Source organism: Bufo bufo, chromosome 1, assembly GCF_905171765.1.
Source record: "Bufo bufo chromosome 1, aBufBuf1.1, whole genome shotgun sequence".
In the NCBI taxonomy this organism is placed as follows: domain Eukaryota; kingdom Metazoa; phylum Chordata; class Amphibia; order Anura; family Bufonidae; genus Bufo; species Bufo bufo.
Window position 1 is genome coordinate 37,536,505 of NC_053389.1, and position 19,367 is coordinate 37,555,871.

The window sequence follows — 19,367 nt, forward strand, 5'->3', positions numbered from 1 at the left end:
ACGTCAAACGAATCCGTCCCCATTGACTTGCATTGTAAGTCAGGACGGATCCGTTTGGCTCCGCACGGCCAAAACGCTGCAAGCTGCGTTTTGGTGTCCGCCTCCAGAGCGGAATGCAGGCGGAACAGAGCCAAACTGATGCATTCTGAACGGATCCTTATCCACTCAGAATGCATTGGGGATGAACGGATCAGTTCGGGGCCGCTTGTCAGAGCCCTCAAACGGATCTCACAAGCGGAACCCCAAACGCAAGTGTGAAAGTAGCCTAAGTCGTATTCATTAATATAAATATTCTAATATAAATTCCAATATTATTTAGCCACCGGAATTAGGGAGCGGTCTGGTTCATTTATGTCTCTATAGTATGTGAAGTCTGTGGGTGGAGCTCTCCTTGGTTGGATGCCTCGGGTGGGGAGCGTCTCCATTTCCGGGGAGATTGCTTCCTCCCCCTGACAACAGCTGACGACGGAAATACCCGTGACCTCCCTGCATTCTCCATGTACAGCGCAGGACCTCACAGGAATGCTGCACACTTAATGTAAGTGTATGAATTTATGTGATTTGTATATATGAGAATACTGTCCATTTCATGTAATATGGATACTTTTGGTGGTATACTCCCACTTTGGGGGAGGTGATAGGGACTCCCACAACACACACTATTTAAGGCACAATATTATACTATGTTCACACTGCTTGAGAAAGACCAGTCTTGGTTGAAACGTCGCTGTGATTATGCTGCTGTTTGAATAAAATAACTGGATTTTTTTCACCATGTTCATTTTAGTGTAGGTCTTACTTTAGCGATGGAGCAGTTTGAGGAGACCATCAGGCAGCTGAGGGCGGCAGCGGATGTTTGCGGCACCGGATGGATCCAGGAACAGGTGCAGCAGATGCTAAGGGGGGCGGCTGAGGCATCAATTTCGCCTCAGCCTATTGCTACCTGGCCGCGGCGGGCTAGGCCGCCGGCGCTCTTTATCCCACAGACGTCCTACCCCCGTGCTCAGCACTGAATTCAGAGCCCTTCAGAGGACCCTTTACGCCGACGCCGGGGGGGCGGCGGGGAAAGCATTCTTCCGCACACCCCGGCGTGGAATGAATCCGCAGTGTAGGCGGAGCCCACGAGGTGGCCGGGCCATGTCACCTCGGTCTTCAACAGGGAGCGGCGTGGGAGTAGGTCCAGGTACAGCGGGCACCGTCTCAGGTCCAGGAGAAGAAGGTGCCCCCCAGCGTGATCAGCATTTCGGGAGGCACGGGCTGCTGCGAGTCCGGAGGCAGGGTGCAGCAGGCCCCCATCACCAAGCCTGCAGTAGGGAGGAAGCTCCACCCCCTCTGATCTATCCATGGAGGGGAGCAGCGTTAACGTCCCTGGCTTGTGCTCAGCCAGGGGACAGTATGGGGAGGAGACTCCGTCTAAAGAAAGAAGGTCAGCACAGAGGACTGGACAGCTGGACTCAGGATCTTCGGCTGATGGGGTCACAGCACCAAGACAGCCAAGTGAGATTTCGTGGGGATCTTTTGCGCAGTTAGCGGCAAGTACTGGAGGTGGCTGGAGGCTCCCGATAGATTTAGGGGTTTAGGGCAGTTATCGGGGGGGTTAGCGGACTTATTAGCAGGTTGGGGCATGGGGTAGATGTCCCTGTTGCAGGCATGGGGGGTGACGGGGGCCCCTAGAGGGTCCGGTATGGTGGGGGAGGCAGGATACGAATAGGGAGTAGTGTGGCGTCTGTGCAAATGCAGGATGGTGGCGCGGCGGATGAAGAAACGGTGCGGTTAGATGACAAAGCTAGAGGGGAGGTATATGTATGCTTTGAGGGCCCATTGGGGGCACATTTAAAGCAGGAGGTAAGGGAGCGAATTTGGAAGGGGGAATACGTTGAAATTTTTTCTTTGCTCCCGTTGGATAAGTTTAATCTGGATAGGGTGCGGAGGGAAGATGGTAAGAAAGAGGAGGAGAAGAGGAGATATCGTTTAATACCGCAAACTTTCCCGAATTGGTTGCAGGCTTTTGCGATATTAGCAAGCGTGATAGGGAAGAAGGCGCTAGAGTACTGTTTGGCGCTGTTTTGCTACTTGTATACAATCAGCGAGGCGTATCGGGTGTACGGGGGGATAGCGTGGCTGCGTTACGATGAACAGTTCAGGCAGCGGAAGGCGGTGCGTCCAGAAATGAGATGGGATCACAAAGATATAGCTTTGTGGTTGAAGGTGACTGCGCCTATTTGGTCGTGTCAGTCCTTTCGGGGGGAATCGGGAGGTGGGGGTCAATACAATGTCGCGGCAGCGTCCGCGAAGGGATTGTGTTTCTTGTTCAATGACGAGGGCTGTAAATTCGGAGCTAAGTGTAAATTTAAGCACAAATGCTCAATATGTGGGGGGTCCCATGGGGTGGCGCGATGCTTCAGGGGAAATAGACAAAGAGGGGGGACATCAATAGCAAAGGGGGTGACGCTGGTCCGTCTGGAAAGGATGGAGCCGTTTCTAGATAGATACCCGAATAAAGAGGAGGTGGTTTTGTTATAGGAAGGGTTTTTATTGGGTTTTAAAATTCTGTTCGTTCCAGGGGAGGCGGTGTTGTTGAAAAGGAATTTGAGGTCGGCTAGGGAACATCCGGAGGTAGTGGCAGAAAAATGTAAAAAAGAGGCTATGCTAGGTAGGATGGCGGGTCTGTTTTTGGAACTGCCATTAGTGAATTTGCGGGTGTCACCGCTGGGGGTGGTTCCAAAAAAGGAGATAAGTTTAGACTTATTCATCATCTGTCTTTTCCAAGGGGATCGTCGGTCAATGACGATATTGACCCGGCCTTGTGTTTGGTGGTCTAAACGTCATTTGACGCGGCAGTTGCATGGGTTAAAAAGTTTGGAAAAGGGGCGTTGCTAGCAAAGACCGATATCGAGGCGGCGTTTAGGTTATTGCCAGTGCATCCGGATTGTTTGCATTTGTTGGGGTGTTTTGGGAACGGGGGATTTTTTGTAGATCAGTGTTTGCCAATGGGCTGTTCCCTGTCATTCGTGTACTTTGAAGCGTTTAGCTCATTTTTGGAATGGGCGGTGGTGGATTTGTCAGGTTGTGAATCTATCATTCACTACTTGGACGATTTTCTTTGTATTGGGCCCCCGGAGTCTAGGGTGTGTGTACTGTTGTTGCACACATTGGGTACGTTGTTTGGGTCGTTTGGGGTTCCATTGGCAGCGAAAAAGACAATGGGGTCGGTCACTGAATTGAGTTTTTCGGGAATAGTGATTGACACAATTAGGATGGAATGTAGACTGCCTATGGATAAGTTGGTGGATTTAAAGGGAGAAGTAGCGAGGGCGAGTCGATTAAAAAAGATAAAATTGCGTGAGCTTCAGTCACTTCTGGGAAAACTCAATTTTGCGTGCCGGATTATGCCCATGGGGAGGGTTTTTAGCAGACGGTTAGCGGGGGCGACGGCGGGTGTAGTTGCACCACACCACTACATTTGTTTGGGTAAGGAATTGAGAGCGGACTTGAAGGTTTGGAGATCCTTTTTGGAGAATTATAACGGTCGCTCGCTATTTATGGGTGAGGTGGTGAACCCTTTTGATTTTGTGTTATTTTTCGGATGCGGCGGGGGGTTGTGGTTTTGGAGTTTACTGCGGGGGTCAATGGTGCGCTGAGGGATGGCCAGATAGTTGGGTTGAAAAGGGCTGGGTTAAAAATTTAGCATTGTTGGAGCTTTTTCCCATAGTGGTGGCAGTTATGTTGTGGGGAAAAGTTTTTCGGGATAAAAAGGTTAGCTTCCACTGTGATAATTTGGGAGTGGTTCAGGTGATAAATGGGTTGTCGGCCTCGTCGCCATTAGTGGTGCGGCTGCTACAGCGGCTGGTATTGGAGTGTCTATTGCTTAATACTTGTGTGGTGGCGGTGCATGTGCCGGGGGTCGACAACTGTGTTGCTGATGCTCTCTCTCGTTGACAGTGGGATCGTTTCCGGCAGCTGGCCTCAGAGGCAGAAGAGTTTGGGAGGGAGTGCCCGAGTTGTCTGTGGGATCTTCTGGAGGGACCGTAGCGGGGCTCATTCAGGCATTATAGGCGCCCGCTACGTGGGCGACATATTTAAAAGCGTGGCAGTATTGGGAGGACTGGTGTAATAGGTTGGGTGTTGGGAACGAAGAGTTGGAAGTTCTGCTGTTGTTGTTTGTGGGTCATTGTAGAGAGGAGGGTTGGTCGGTGGCAAAAATGAATAGTTACATAGTAGGGTTGGCTTTTGGGTTCAAGTTGACAGACTTTACAAAGTCCTTTTTGGTCATGCGGGTATTAAAATGGTGGCGTTGGTTAAGGGTGGTGGAAGATAGTAGGAGGCTGGTGTCTTTTGCTTTGCTTTTGGGATTAGGAGAACAGTTAAAGGGGGTTTGTAGTTCAGCCCGGGAAGAGCGTTTATTTAGACTAGCGTTTTCTTTGGTGTTTTTTGGGGCGTTACGCTTGGGGTAGTTGGTCTGTCCGACAGTTAGTCGGGTAGGAGGGTTGCTCAGGGAAGACTTGGATTTGTTCCACGATACGGTGGAATGCATCATACGCCGTTCAAAGACGGATGTAGAGGAAAGAGGGCGTAGTTGTCACGGCTGTATGTGAGCAACAATAGTAATACACAGTACAGAGCTACTGACTGGACCCAGAACTAGGGAGGATAAAGGGTGACCCCTGTCCGACCCTCAACGCTCTCCCTATTCTGCTAAAGCACATGCCCGGATCCAAATGGCGGAACGAGGCATGCCCACGTGCCTAAGACTAATGACCACTGTAACCCCTACAATAGTGGAAGGGGCACGGCCACCAGTGCCCTACTCAGTATATGGAGGGAACCGTGGCCACCTCAGATCCAGTCAGAAACAAACAGGAACACAACAATGTCTGCACACTTAGCTGAGGGTGTTGCAGCCGCAGAGAAGACGGATCCAAGGACAGGCTGGCAATATATACGGAGTGCTAGCTGCAGCAGAACACAGGTCCAGTGAACTGATAGCTACAAGTGAAGAAACTAAAGCAAGAGCTACAACTGAAGTGAGAACTATAATCCACATCCTATCATAGGAGGAGGGGTGATATAAAGAGAGGGAAATCAAACACATGAAGAACAGCTGAGGTGAAAGAAACCAAAAGTAAACAGAGTAGTGAGAACTCCTCCCAGCTCTAGTAGTGACATCATCACAGGGGTGGAGAAACAGAGCTGTGAGAACGTCCCAAAGCTCTGGTAGTGACAGTACCCCCCCCCTCTACGGGTGGACTCCGGACACCCAGGACCCACCTTCTCAGGATGAGCCCTATGAAATGCCCTGATGAGGCGAGTGGCTTTAATGTCCGACACCGGAACCCACATCCTCTCCTCAGGACCATAACCCTTCCAATGAACGAGGTACTGAAGAGAACCGCGGACAATGCGAGAGTCCACAATTCTGGAAACCTCAAACTCCAGATTGCCATCAACCAAAATCGGAGGAGGAGGCAAAGAGGAGGGTACCGTGGGCTGGACATATGGTTTTAAGAGAGATCTGTGAAATACATTATGTATCTTCCAAACCCGTGGAAGATCAAGACGGAAGGCAACAGGATTGATGACTGACAAGATTTTATAAGGCCCAATAAACTTGGGACCCAATTTCCAGGAGGGAACCTTCAACTTAATGTTTCTAGTAGACAACCACACTAGATCACCCACATTCAGGTCCGGACCAGGCACACGTCTCTTATCAGCCACACGCTTATACTTCTCACTCATCTTTTTAAGATTACTCTGAATCTTTTGCCAAATGGTAGACAAAGACGAGGAAAATCTCTCCTCCTCAGGTAAACCAGAAAGAGCCCCTCCCGAGAATGTCCCAAACTGCGGATGGAACCCATATGCACCAAAGAATGGTGACTTATCAGAAGATTCCTGACGACGGTTGTTCAGAGCAAACTCAGCAAGAGGGAGAAATGAACACCAATCCTCCTGGTTCTCTGCCACAAAACAGCGCAAATATGTCTCCAGATTCTGATTGAGGCGCTCAGTCTGACCATTCGACTGCGGATGAAAAGCAGAAGAGAAGGACAGCCGAACCCCCAGGCGAGAACAGAAAGCCTTCCAGAACCTGGACACAAACTGCGTGCCTCTATCGGAAACAATATCAGAGGGAATGCCGTGCAATTTAACAATATGGTCGACAAAAGCTTGCGCCAACGTTTTAGCATTGGGTAAACCAGGGAAAGGTACGAAATGAGCCATCTTGCTAAAACGGTCCACCACCACCAGGATCACCGACTTCCCCGAGGAACGAGGAAGATCCGTGATAAAGTCCATGGACAGGTGTGTCCAAGGACGGGAAGGAATGGGTAACGGGAGAAGGGAACCTGAAGGCCCTGAACGAGGGACCTTAGCACGAGCGCACGTCTCACAAGCAGCCACAAAACCCTCCACCGACTTGCGAAGAGCCGGCCACCAAAATCTCCGAGCAATGAGATCTATCGTGGCTCTACTCCCGGGGTGACCAGCAAGAACCGTATCATGGTGCTCCTTAAAGAGTTTGTGACGTAGCTCAGGAGGCACGAACAACTTCCCAGAAGGACAACGGGCAGGTGTCTCAGTCTGGGCAGCCTGGACCTCGGCCTCCAAATCGGAATATAGAGCAGAAACAACTACCCCCTCCGCCAAAATGGGACCCGGGTCCTCGGAGTTTCCTCCTCCCGGAAAACAGCGAGAGAGAGCATCAGCCTTCACATTTTTTATCCCAGGTCGGAATGTAACAACAAAATTGAATCTGGAGAAGAACAGAGACCATCTGGCCTGTCTCGGATTCATACGCCTGGCCGACTCCAAGTATGCCAGATTCTTATGGTCGGTAAAAACGGTGATAGGGTGCCTGGCCCCCTCCAACCAATGGCGCCATTCCTCGAAAGCCAACTTGATGGCCAACAACTCCCTATCTCCCACATCATAGTTTCTCTCTGCCGGGGAGAGTTTCTTCGAGAAAAAGGCACAGGGTCGCCACTTGGCAGGGGAAGGGCCCTGGGACAAAACCGCACCCACACCCACCTCGGAAGCATCCACCTCAACAATAAAAGGTAAGGAAACATCGGGATGCACCAAGACGGGAGCAGACGCAAAATTCTCTTTAATCTTAGAAAAGGCTGTAAGCGCCTCCTCCGACCAAGAGGAAAAATCCGCCCCCTTTTTTGTCATGTCAGTGAGGGGTTTGACAACAGAGGAATAATTCAAAATGAACTTTCTGTAATAGTTCGCAAAACCCAGAAAGCGCATCAATGCCTTCTGATTCTCAGGAAGCTCCCACTCAAGTACAGCACGGACCTTCTCGGGATCCATGCGAAAACCAGAAGCAGAGAGGAGAAAACCCAGAAATTGAATCTCCGATACCATAAAAAGACATTTCTCCAGCTTGGCGTACAATTTATTTTCCCGCAGAATCTGCAGAACCTGAAAAAGGTGATCCTGATGGGTCTGAACATCAGGGGAAAAAATCAAAATATCATCAAGATACACCAATACAAATTTCCCCATTAAATGATAGAAAATACTATTAACAAAATGCTGAAAGACGGCCGGAGCATTCATCAGGCCGAAAGGCATAACGAGATTCTCGAAATGCCCGTCAGGGGTATTAAAGGCCGTTTTCCATTCATCCCCCTCTCTGACCCTGACCAGGTTGTACGCGCCTCTCAAATCCAATTTGGAAAACACCTTGGCCCCAACAATTTGATTGAAGAGGTCCGGGATCAGAGGAAGGGGATAGGGATCGCGAATCGTGATACGGTTCAGCTCCCTAAAATCTAGGCAAGGTCTCAGAGAGCCATTTTCTTTTTAACAAAAAAAAAACCCGCGGCCACAGGTGACTTTGAGGGACGAATATGCCCCTTTTCGAGACTCTCGGAGATGTAAGTTCGCATAGCGATTCTTTCCGGTTGTGAGAGATTGTAGAGGCGTGCTTTTGGCAGCTTGGCGCCGGGAATGAGGTTAATGGGACAGTCAAACTCCCGGTGAGGAGGTAGCTCCTGAACACCGCTCTCGGAAAACACGTCCGAGAAATCAGAGAGAAAAGATGGCACCGTTTTAGTAGACACCTCTGCAAAAGTCGCTGTGAGACAATTCTCTCTACAAAAATCACTCCACTCATTTATTTGCCTTCCTTGCCAATCAATAGTGGGGTTATGTCTAGTGAGCCAGGGTAACCCCAAAACTAGAGGAGACGGCAATCCGTTAAGGACAAAACAAGATATATCCTCCACATGAGTGTCACCTACAGCTAGCCGGATATTGTGAACAATGCCCTTCAGAGATCTCTGTGAGAGTGGAGCAGAGTCAATAGCAAAAACAGGTATATCTTTATCTAATGTGCAAACCTGAAAACCATGCATGGCTACAAATTGAGTGTCAATAAGATTGACGGCCGCTCCACTATCGACAAAAATCTCACAAGAAATGATTTTGCTCTCTAGCGCCACCCTGGCAGAGAGGAGAAAACGGGAACTGCAGGTCAGAGGAAAAGCATCAAATCCTACATCAACTTTGCCCAAAGTAGCAGATGAAGTAGAACCTGATGATTTACCTTTTGAGATTTTTCTCTTATTATCGCTCTTAGTACGGTTCAAGAATCTCCTAGACGGACAAACATTTGCCAAATGACCAATGCCCCCACAACAAAAACAGACCATACTCTGAGGACTAAATCCTCTTTTATCAGGGGCAAGTCGAGCTAGCTGCATGGGCTCCTCCTCAGAGGGGAGCGAGACAGGATGAGGCCCCTGCACACAGAATGAGTCCGCACCACTGCCCCTAGACTGACAATGGTTGGACAGAGAGGTCTCGTTTCTTTCTCTTAGACGCCTGTCAAGGCGTACCGCCAATGACATGGCAGACTCTAAGGACGTTGGTCTCTCATGGAAAGCAAACGCATCTTTTAATCTCTCCGAGAGACCATGACAGAACTGACTCCGGAGTGCAGCATCATTCCAACCCGAATCAGCTGCCCATCTCCGAAATTCAGAACAATAAAGCTCCGCAGACCGTTTGTTCTGGCATAAAACACGTAGGTTAGATTCGGCCAGAGCAACACGATCCGGGTCATCATAAATCTGCCCCAGGGCCACAAAAAATCCCTCCACGGATCGAAGGGAGGGATCCCCTGATGGCAGCGAAAAAGCCCAAGTCTGAGCATTACCCCTGAGCAGGGAAATGACAATCCTCACCCTCTGCTCCTGATTACCAGAAGAGTGAGAACACAAGCAAAAATGGAGTTTGCATGCCTCTCTGAAACGAACAAAATTCTCACTGCCCCCGGAGAACGTCTCCGGAAGTGAGACCTTTGGCTCGCAACAGACTCCATGAGCCGGAGCAGGGCCCAATGCTTGAAGCTGGGTCATAGATTGACGGAGATCCGCTACTTCCAAAGAAAGACCCTGCATGCGGTCAACCAGGTCAGAAAGCGGATCCATGTCAAAAAAGGACGGTTTTGGTGGATTGTAATGTCACGGCTGTATGTGAGCAACAATAGTAATACACAGTACAGAGCTACTGACTGGACCCAGAACTAGGGAGGATAAAGGGTGACCCCTGTCCGACCCTCAACGCTCTCCCTATTCTGCTAAAGCACATGCCCGGATCCAAATGGCGGAACGAGGCATGCCCACGTGCCTAAGACTAATGACCACTGTAACCCCTACAATAGTGGAAGGGGCACGGCCACCAGTGCCCTACTCAGTATATGGAGGGAACCGTGGCCACCTCAGATCCAGTCAGAAAATAATCAGGTACACAACAATGTCTGCACACTTAGCTGAGGGTGTTGCAGCCGCAGAGAAGACGGATCCAAGGACAGGCTGGCAATATCCGGAGTGCTAGCTGCAGCAGAACACAGGTCCAGTGAACTGATAGCTACAAGTGAAGAAACTAAAGCAAGAGCTACAACTGAAGTGAGAACTATAATCCACATCCTATCATAGGAGGAGGGGTGATATAAAGAGAGGGAAATCAAACACATGAAGAACAGCTGTGGTGAAAGAAACCAAAAGTAAACAGAGTAGTGAGAACTCCTCCCAGCTCTAGTAGTGACATCATCACAGGGGTGGAGAAACAGAGCTGTGAGAACGTCCCAAAGCTCTGGTAGTGACAGTAGTGTAGTACTGTTTGACATTCCGGGCTGTGCAATATGTCCAGTGCAATGTATATGGGAATATGGGGCCGAAATGAGGAGGGGGGTTTTACCGTTGTTAGTGCATAATGATGGGTCTTTTCTATCCCGCTTTCAGTTTACTGCCGTTTTATCAAAATGTTTAAATCAGTTAGGGCTGGGTCAGGCAGGGTATTCAAGTCATTAGTTTAGGATTAGAGCGGTGATGGAGGCGGCTCGGTGGGGTTTGAGTGATGAGGTTATAAAGCACATTGGGCGTTGGGAGTCTATTCGTTTTAGGTCTTCTGTCCGCTTAAATCGATTGTAATATGAAGAAGTTGGGGAATGGGGGGGTTTTGCAGGAGTAGTGGTTTTTGACAGCAGTATTGTTCTTTGCTTTGGTTTTGTTTCTCGTTACAGGTGTGGTACCATTCCTTGTGTGGATCCTTGGACATTCATATGTCTTTTGGGGGGCTGTCTGGGCAGCGGTTCGGCTGAACGGTCAGCAATTAGGCTTTTCACGCTCGGCAGTGGTGGTAAGGTGGCTAGGTCGCAGGGGCATGGTATGGGCAGGGGTGTTGTCAGAAGTACACTGGTTTGTTAGGCAGGATAGGGCACCTGATGTGTTAGTACTGCATGTGGGCGGCAACGATTTGGCAGCACGGCCGTTTCGGGAACTACTTCGGGACGTTAAGTTTGATCTGTTGAGGTTATGGGCTTTGCTTCCAAAGTTAGTGACAGTATGGTCAGATATAGTCCTGAGGATGGTTTGAAGGGGTGCCAGATCAGTGGAGGGAGTGAATAGGGCGAGAGTTAAGGTGAACCGGGCAATGGGTCGCTTTATGGCCAGGAATGGGGCGGTGGCGGTGAGGCACATGGAGCTTGAGAAGGGTGTTGTTGTTTTTTGGAGGTCTGATTGTGTGCATTTAAATGCAGTGGGTTTGGATATGTGGAGTCTCGCGTTACAGGAAGGTATCGATACGGCTTTGAAATTATGGAGGGACGTGCAGACTTAAGGGGTCAAGTCTGTGCGTCGGTGGTGGGGGGAGGTCCTTAAAGTTGGTTATATTCACAGGTGAGGATGATAGGAGGGCTCCATGGTTGGGGCTGGACTCCCAGTTGTGGCGGAATTAAAAGGGGCCAGTCAGTGGTGCTTCTGAGCTGGTGGGCCCTCGGCTGGAGGCAAGATGGCTCACCCTGGTGGGGTAATTTCAGTTATTTGGGGCTTCAAGGACCTCCCCCTGGAAGGAATTATCATTGTAAAGAGTTTATGGTTTTTTATGTATATTGTATGTTAATAAAATGGCTGCTGTGGCCGATTCATTCCAGCTTTGTGTCCGAGTTTTATTAAGGTTGAAGGGAGTATTGAACACTGGGTTGGGAATGTATCGGTGGGGAGGGGGTCAGATGAGGGGCAGTTGAGTATTAGAGGGGTCGGGCGGAAGGTAACCAATACCTCCGTCATGATTTTCAGGCTAGCTGTGAAGAGCAGGGCTGTTTTTGATTGAGTCACTTACAGATGGCAGTGGGCCAGACAAGGAGGAACAGCACACATTTGAAAACAATATAGACAGGCAGGAGCAGGATGGTGGTTGGGCAAGTCCTTCCCATCCCACAGGCCACATAGCAGCTGCATGACTGCAACCATTTCAGGTACATTAACTGTAGCCAAGACATACAAATCTGCTGCCTTTTTTAGGACACATTCTCAAGACACAGCTTTGGTGAAGATAGAGTAGTTGGTACTCATGTTACAGTCTGTGTACTTATCTTCACCAAACCTTGTTCTGCCTCTTATCATATTCCCATCATATTCAGTCCAGGAACCTTGTAATTCTGAATGCACAAAGCAAGAGCTTGAGGCTTGGAGAAGTTTCATACACAGTTTCTACACAGCCTGGACTGTGAGACCTCCAACCACGAGATCTTCACCAATAAGCAACATTCAAAGGATGATGAAGAACTGAATATTTTTTAAATTTTAAGTACATGAACCGTAATAATTCAGAAAATTTCTAATTGTTCTATATTTTTGAAGTTTCTGTTTGCTGTCAGTAAACTGGAGTCTTAGGGCGATCTCAGATGTTGCTGGGCCATGGCAGGAAATACTATGGTCTCTTCCTGGCCATGGGAACCTTCTCAGTTTTTCTCTGATTGAAAGTCTGTTAATGATATGTACAGCCCACTGATCCTGGAAGATCACAGGGGACCCAACAACTTGATTTTATGGGAGGCACCATTTTTTGAGCCTCCTATCTGACTATGGAAGCTCAAAACAAACTACAGCTCAAGTTGTAACATATATACTTACTCATCCCATGCTGCTGACGCCATCTTGATTGTTTTTGCCTGCAAATGGAGGGAAATAAGAATTGATATAACAAAAAACATTTATCTATAACAGCATAAAAAAAAAATCAGGCTAGCAACTCCGATTTTATGTATTGCTCTAATGCATCTAAAAATTGAACATTAAACAACTTAGAAAAATGTTTTCCTGTTTTGTGTTTACAGCTCTAATGCAGAATATGTGCTCCACTCCATGTACCCTCCTCCCTGTAGAGTACATGTGTCATGTTGTAAGTCATTAACCTCTTGCCGCAACTGTAACGCCGAAAGGCGTCATTGCGGCGGCTCCCCCAGGCTACGCTAACGCCAATAGGCGTCATCTCGCGTGAGCCGAGATTTCCTGTGAACGCGCGCACACAGGCGTGCGCGCTCACAGGAACGGAAGGTAAGAGAGTTGATCTCCAGCCTGCCAGCGGCGATCGTTCGCTGGCAGGCTGGAGATGTGTTTTTTTTAACCCCTGAAAGGTATATCAGACGCTGTTTTGATAACAGCGTCTAATATACCTGCTACCTGGTCCTCTGGTGGTCCACTTTGTTTGGATCGACCACCAGAGGAGACAGGTAGCTCAGCAAAGTAGCACCAAGCACCACTACACTACACTACACCCCCCCCCGTCACTTATTAACCCCTTATTAGCCCCTGATCACCCCTGATCACCCCATATAGACTCCCTGATCACCCCCCTGTCATTGATTACCCCCCTGTCATTGATCACACCGCTGTAAAGCTCCATTCAGACGTCCGCATGATTTTTACGGATCCACTGATAGATGGATCGGATCCGCAAAACGCACACGGACGTCTGAATGGAGCCTTACAGGGGCGTGATCAATGACTGTGGTGATCACCCCATATAGACTCCCTGATCACCCCCCTGTCATTGATCACACCCCTGTAAAGTTCCATTCAGACGTCCGCATGATTTTTACGGATCCACTGATAGATGGATCGGATCCGCAAAACGCACACGGACGTCTGAATGGAGCCTTACAGGGGCGTGATCAATGACTGTGGTGATCACCCCATATAGACTCCCTGATCACCCCCCTGTCATTGATTACCCCCCTGTCATTGATCACACCGCTGTAAAGCTCCATTCAGACGTCCGCATGATTTTTACGGATCCACTGATAGATGGATCGGATCCGCAAAACGCACACGGACGTCTGAATGGAGCCTTACAGGGGCATGATCAATGACTGTGGTGATCACCCCATATAGACTCCCTGATCACCCCCCTGTCATTGATTACCCCCCTGTCATTGATCACACCCCTGTAAAGTTCCATTCAGACGTCCGCATGATTTTTACGGATCCACTGATAGATGGATCGGATCCGCAAAACGCAAACGGACGTCTGAATGGAGCCTTACAGGTGCGTGATCAATGACTGTGGTGATCACCCCATATAGACTCCCTGATCACCCCCCTGTCATTGATTACCCCCCTGTCATTGATCACACCCCTGTAAAGCTCCATTCAGACGTCCGCATGATTTTTACGGATCCACTGATAGATGGATCGGATCCGCAAAACACATACGGACATCTGAATGGAGCCTTATAGGGGGGTGATCAATGACAGGGGGGTGATCACCACATATAGACTCCCTGATCACCCCCCTGTCATTGATCACCCCCCCTGTCATTGATCACCCCCCCTGTCATTGATCACCCCCCCTGTCAGGCTCCATTCAGACATTTTTTTGGCCCAAGTTAGCGGAAATATATATATATTTTTTCTTACAAAGTCTCATATTCCACTAACTTGTGTCAAAAAATTAAATCTCACATGAACTCACCATACCCCTCACGGAATCCAAATGCGTAAAATTTTTTAGACATTTATATTCCAGACTTCTTCTCACGCTTTAGGGCCCCTAGAATGCCAGGGCAGTATAAATACCCCACATGTGACCCCATTTCGGAAAGAAGACACCCCCAGGTATTCCGTGAGGGGCATATTGAGTCCATGAAAGATTGAAATTTTTGTCCCAAGTTAGCGGAAAGGGAGACTTTGTGAGAAAAAAATAAAAAATATCAATTTCCGCTAACTTGTGCCAAAAAAAAAAAAATTCTATGAACTCGCCATGCCCCTCATTGAATACCTTGGGGTGTCTTCTTTCCAAAATGGGGTCACATGTGGGGTATTTATACTGCCCTGGCATTCTAGGGGCCCCAAAGCGTGAGAAGAAGTCTGGTATCCAAATGTCTAAAAATGCCCTCCTAAAAGGAATTTGGGCACCTTTGCGCATCTAGGCTGCAAAAAAAGTGTCACACATCTGGTATCGCCGTACTCAGGAGAAGTTGGGGAATGTGTTTTGGGGTGTCATTTTACATATACCCATGCTGGGTGAGAGAAATATCTTGGTCAAATGCCAACTTTGTATAAAAAAATGGGAAAAGTTGTCTTTTGCCAAGATATTTTTCTCACCCAGCATGGGTATATGTAAAATGACACCCCAAAACACATTCCCCAACTTCTCCTGAATACGGTGATACCACATGTGTGACACTTTTTTGCAGCCTAGGTGGGCAAAGGGGCCCATATTCCAAAGAGCACCTTTAGGATTTCACAGGTCATTTACCTACTTACCACACATTAGGGCCCCTGGAAAATGCCAGCGCAGTATAACTACCCCACAAGTGACCCCATTTTGGAAAGAAGACATCCCAAGGTATTCGCTGATGGGCATAGTGAGTTCATGGAAGTTTTTATTTTTTGTCACAAGTTAGTGGAAAATGATGATTTTTTTTTTATTTTTTTTTTCTTACAAAGTCTCATATTCCACTAACTTGTGACAAAAAATAAAAACTTCCATGAACTCACTATGCCCATCAGCGAATACCTTGGGGTGTCTTCTTTCCAAAATGGGGTCACTTGTGGGGTAGTTATACTGCCCTGGCATTCTAGGGGCCCAAATGTGTGGTAAGGAGTTTGAAATCAAATTCTGTAAAAAATGACCATTGAAATCCGAAAGGTGCTCTTTGGAATATGGGCCCCTTTGCCCTACTAGGCTGCAAAAAAGTGTCACACATGTGGTATCTCCGTATTCAGGAGAAGTTGGGGAATGTGTTTTGGGGTGTCATTTTACATATTCCCATGCTGGGTGAGAGAAATATCTTGGCAAAAGACAACTTTTACCATTTTTTTATACAAAGTTGTCTTTTGCCAAGATATTTCTCTCACCCAGCATGGGTATATGTAAAATGACACCCCAAAACACATTCCCCAACTTCTCCTGAATACGGAGATACCACATGTGTGACACTTTTTTGCAGCCTAGGTGGGCAAAGGGGCCCACATTCCAAAGTGCACCTTTCGGATTTCACCAGCCATTTTTTACAGAATTTGATTTCAAACTCCTTACCACACATTTGGGCCCCTAGAATGCCAGGGCAGTATAACTACCCCACAAGTGACCCCATTTTGGAAAGAAGACATCCCAAGGTATTTGCTGATGGGCATAGTGAGTTCATGGAAGCTTTTATTTTTTGTCAGAAGTTAGTGGAATATGAGACTTTGTAAGAAAAAAAAATCAAAAAAAAAATCATCATTTTCCGCTAACTTGTGACAAAAAATAAAAAGTTCTATGAACTCACTATGCCCATCAGCGAATACCTTAGGGTGTCTACTTTCCGAAATGGGGTCATTTGTGGGGTGTTTGTACTGTCTGGGCATTGTAGAACCTCAGGAAACATGACAGGTGCTCAGAAAGTCAGAGCTGCTTCAAAAAGCGGAAATTCACATTTTTGTACCATAGTTGTAAACGCTATAACTTTTACCCAAACCATTTTTTTTTTACCCAAACATTTTTTTTTTATCAAAGACATGTAGAACAATAAATTTAGAGCAAAATTTATATATGGATCTCGTTTTTTTTTGCAAAATTTTACAACTGAAAGTGAAAAATGTCATTTTTTTGCAAAAAAATCGTTAAATTTCGATTAATAACAAAAAAAGTAAAAATGTCAGCAGCAATGAAATACCACCAAATGAAAGCTCTATTAGTGAGAAGAAAAGGAGGTAAAATTCATTTGGGTGGTAAGTTGCATGACCGAGCAATAAACCGCTAAAGTTGTGGAGTGCCGATTTGTAAAAAAGGGCCTGGTCTTTAGGGAGGTATAAACCTGTGGTCCTTAAGTGGTTAAACTGATTAGATTGCTACCACACATCGGAGGGGGGGAGGGGGGATTCAATATTCTCCCTACCTCTATTTTTAACGTAGAAAAGTCACAAAAATCCACCAGATTTGCAACTTTTCAAAGCCATTGTGGCTTTTCTGGGGTGGAATGAGGTGGTTATCGTTATTTACACCAGAAATGGGTGTAAATAATGACTGACATCTACGGAAGGTCCAAGTGTCACGGTACCTCCCGTGTCAGAGGTTAGAAGATCTGGTAGACTGGCTGCACGTGGGGTAACTGACAGTCTCTTGATTCTCAGTGTTGTTGTTTGGTAATGACCACACCTCTTGTCAGGTGCAGCTGGTGGTCATTACTGCATTCCCTATTTAGTTTCGTCTCACACTTCAATCCATGTGGTTGATATTCTCTGCTTGGATTTGGAAGAGATGGTGTGTGGACCTTCCTGTGTTCCTGCTCATCCATTTTCTATAAGATAGGTTGTACTGCTCTTTGTATTCGGTTTTTCCCTTGTGCTAGTTGTTACTAGGCCTCAGGGAGACGCTGGTTCATTCACCTAGGAAGGAACCAGTTGTCTCATTCCCTGTCACTACCTTAGGGCATTTCAGGGCTCCTAGGGTTTTAGGTTACGGTGTATGTATCTTCCCACCTTCAGGGTCTATACATACTGACAGGAGTCAGGGCCAGGTTTAGGAGTTTCTTAGGAGGTGTCCAGTCCCCTCTACCTTGCCTTGAGGCCTAGTTCTTTGTCTTTTACCTTCTGTGTGTATTCTGTTGTTTCCCCTCCCCATTACGTGTGACACCAAGGAGCCGTACAATTCATTCTGGTTCACAGACTGCTAAAGAAGTCACGTATTTATGATCAGGCCTGTGGCTTGTCATAAGTTACATGGCTCCTCCAGTAGCACAGGCCCCATCAAGACCGGTGAAGCAGATGCCGGTCTTGATGAATCAGGGCCTACATCATTTTTTTTAACAATGGCGCATTTTTTGCTACCAGATGTCACTTTTTTTTCCAGAAAACCCCCCCACAAAAATCTTCAACATGCTGAATTTATAAATGCAGAAGACCTAAAGATATAAAAAGTGAATCCAGTATAGTGAAATATTCGCAAAATACGGCCAAGCATATGACATGTCCTATCTTTTGCGGAGCGGAGGCACGGATCGGAAGCCCACGGAAACACTATTAAGCTCTTCAGTGGGCTTTCAGGTCTGCGCTTCCGCACCGCAACAGATAGGACATTTCATATCTTTTGTTGTATCTTGCAGATCGCGGACCCATTCAAGTCAATGGGTCCGCATGTGCAGCAGTGGAGCGGAGTGCTTTACGGGCACGGAGTCCTTACATTTGTATGAATGAGCATTAAAATAGAGGAGATTACCTTTTTGGATATCAAGTTAATTGGGACTGGAGAAACATTTTTAACTGTCCCCTGTAGAAAAGCAATCTCGAGAATTACAACTTTGTTGGCTACATCATGCCACCTCAGATAGGCCATCAAAAACATTGGGGCACGTATATCATGCTAGTACAATTTTACACCTATTTTGGCACTTGTTTTTCTGGGAGTTGAAAGTTTCAGTTTCTCCTATTTATCATGTGTTTCTATTTGATTTGATAAATCAGTTTTTTTGCCATTCTTTTTAGGCCTCATGCACACGGACGTTGCCCGGCCGTGGCTGTTTTGCGGCCATCATAAAGCGGGTCCACATTGCACTGGCACCGGCACATTGCACTGGCTCACTTGAATGGGTCCGCAATCCGGTAGATGCGGTGCGGAACGGAAGCATGGATCGGAAGCCCACGGAAGCACTACGGAGTGCCTCCGTAGTGTTTCTGTCCGTGCCTCCGCACCGCAAAACGATAGAACATGTTCTATTTTTTTACAGTGCGGATGGATCACGGACCCATTCAAGGTGAATGGGTCTCGATCCGTCCCGGCCACCGCACGGACGTTGCAAATTGTGGTTCCCAATGCACGGAACGGCCGCACAACGGCCGTGTGCATGAGCCCTTATGCTGTTTTAAGGTGTGTTGTATTTTCTCTGTGTTATTTATTTCTGGTGTGGCTTTTGAAAGTCACTGATCTAATGGTTTAAAAAGTCACATTCTCCCCAGAAAAGTTGCAAATTGAACTGAAAGTCAAGTCTATTCATTTTGTGACTTTTTAACTTCAACAGAGTCGCGAAAGATCCGACTAATCGCAGCTATATGCGCCAGCCGAGAGCTTGCAGAGTTTTGTGCATATAAACTAATCAAATTTAGATTTTAAAAAGGCGCACTTACATAAATTACACTAGTCCACTGACGAAACACTTAGACCCCTTTCACACGGGCGAGATTTCCGCGCGGGTACAATGCGTGAGGTGAACGCATTGCACCCGCACTGAATCCGGACCCATTCATTTCTATGGGGCTGGGCACATGAGCGGTGATTTTCACGCATCACTTGTGCGTTGCGTGAAAATCGCAGCATGCTCCTCTTTGTGCGTTTTTCACGTAACGCAGGCCCCATAGAAATGAATTGGGTTGCGTGAAAATCGCAAGCATCCGCAAGTAAGTGCGGATGCTGTGCGATTTTCACGCACGGTTGCTTATAACATGGTTATAAGGGAAAATAATAGCATTCTGAATACAGAATGCATAGTACAATAGGGCTGGAGGGGTTAAAAATAATAATAATTATTATTTAACTCACCTTAATCCACTTGTTCGTGCAGCCCGGCTTCTCTTCTGTCTTGTTCTGTG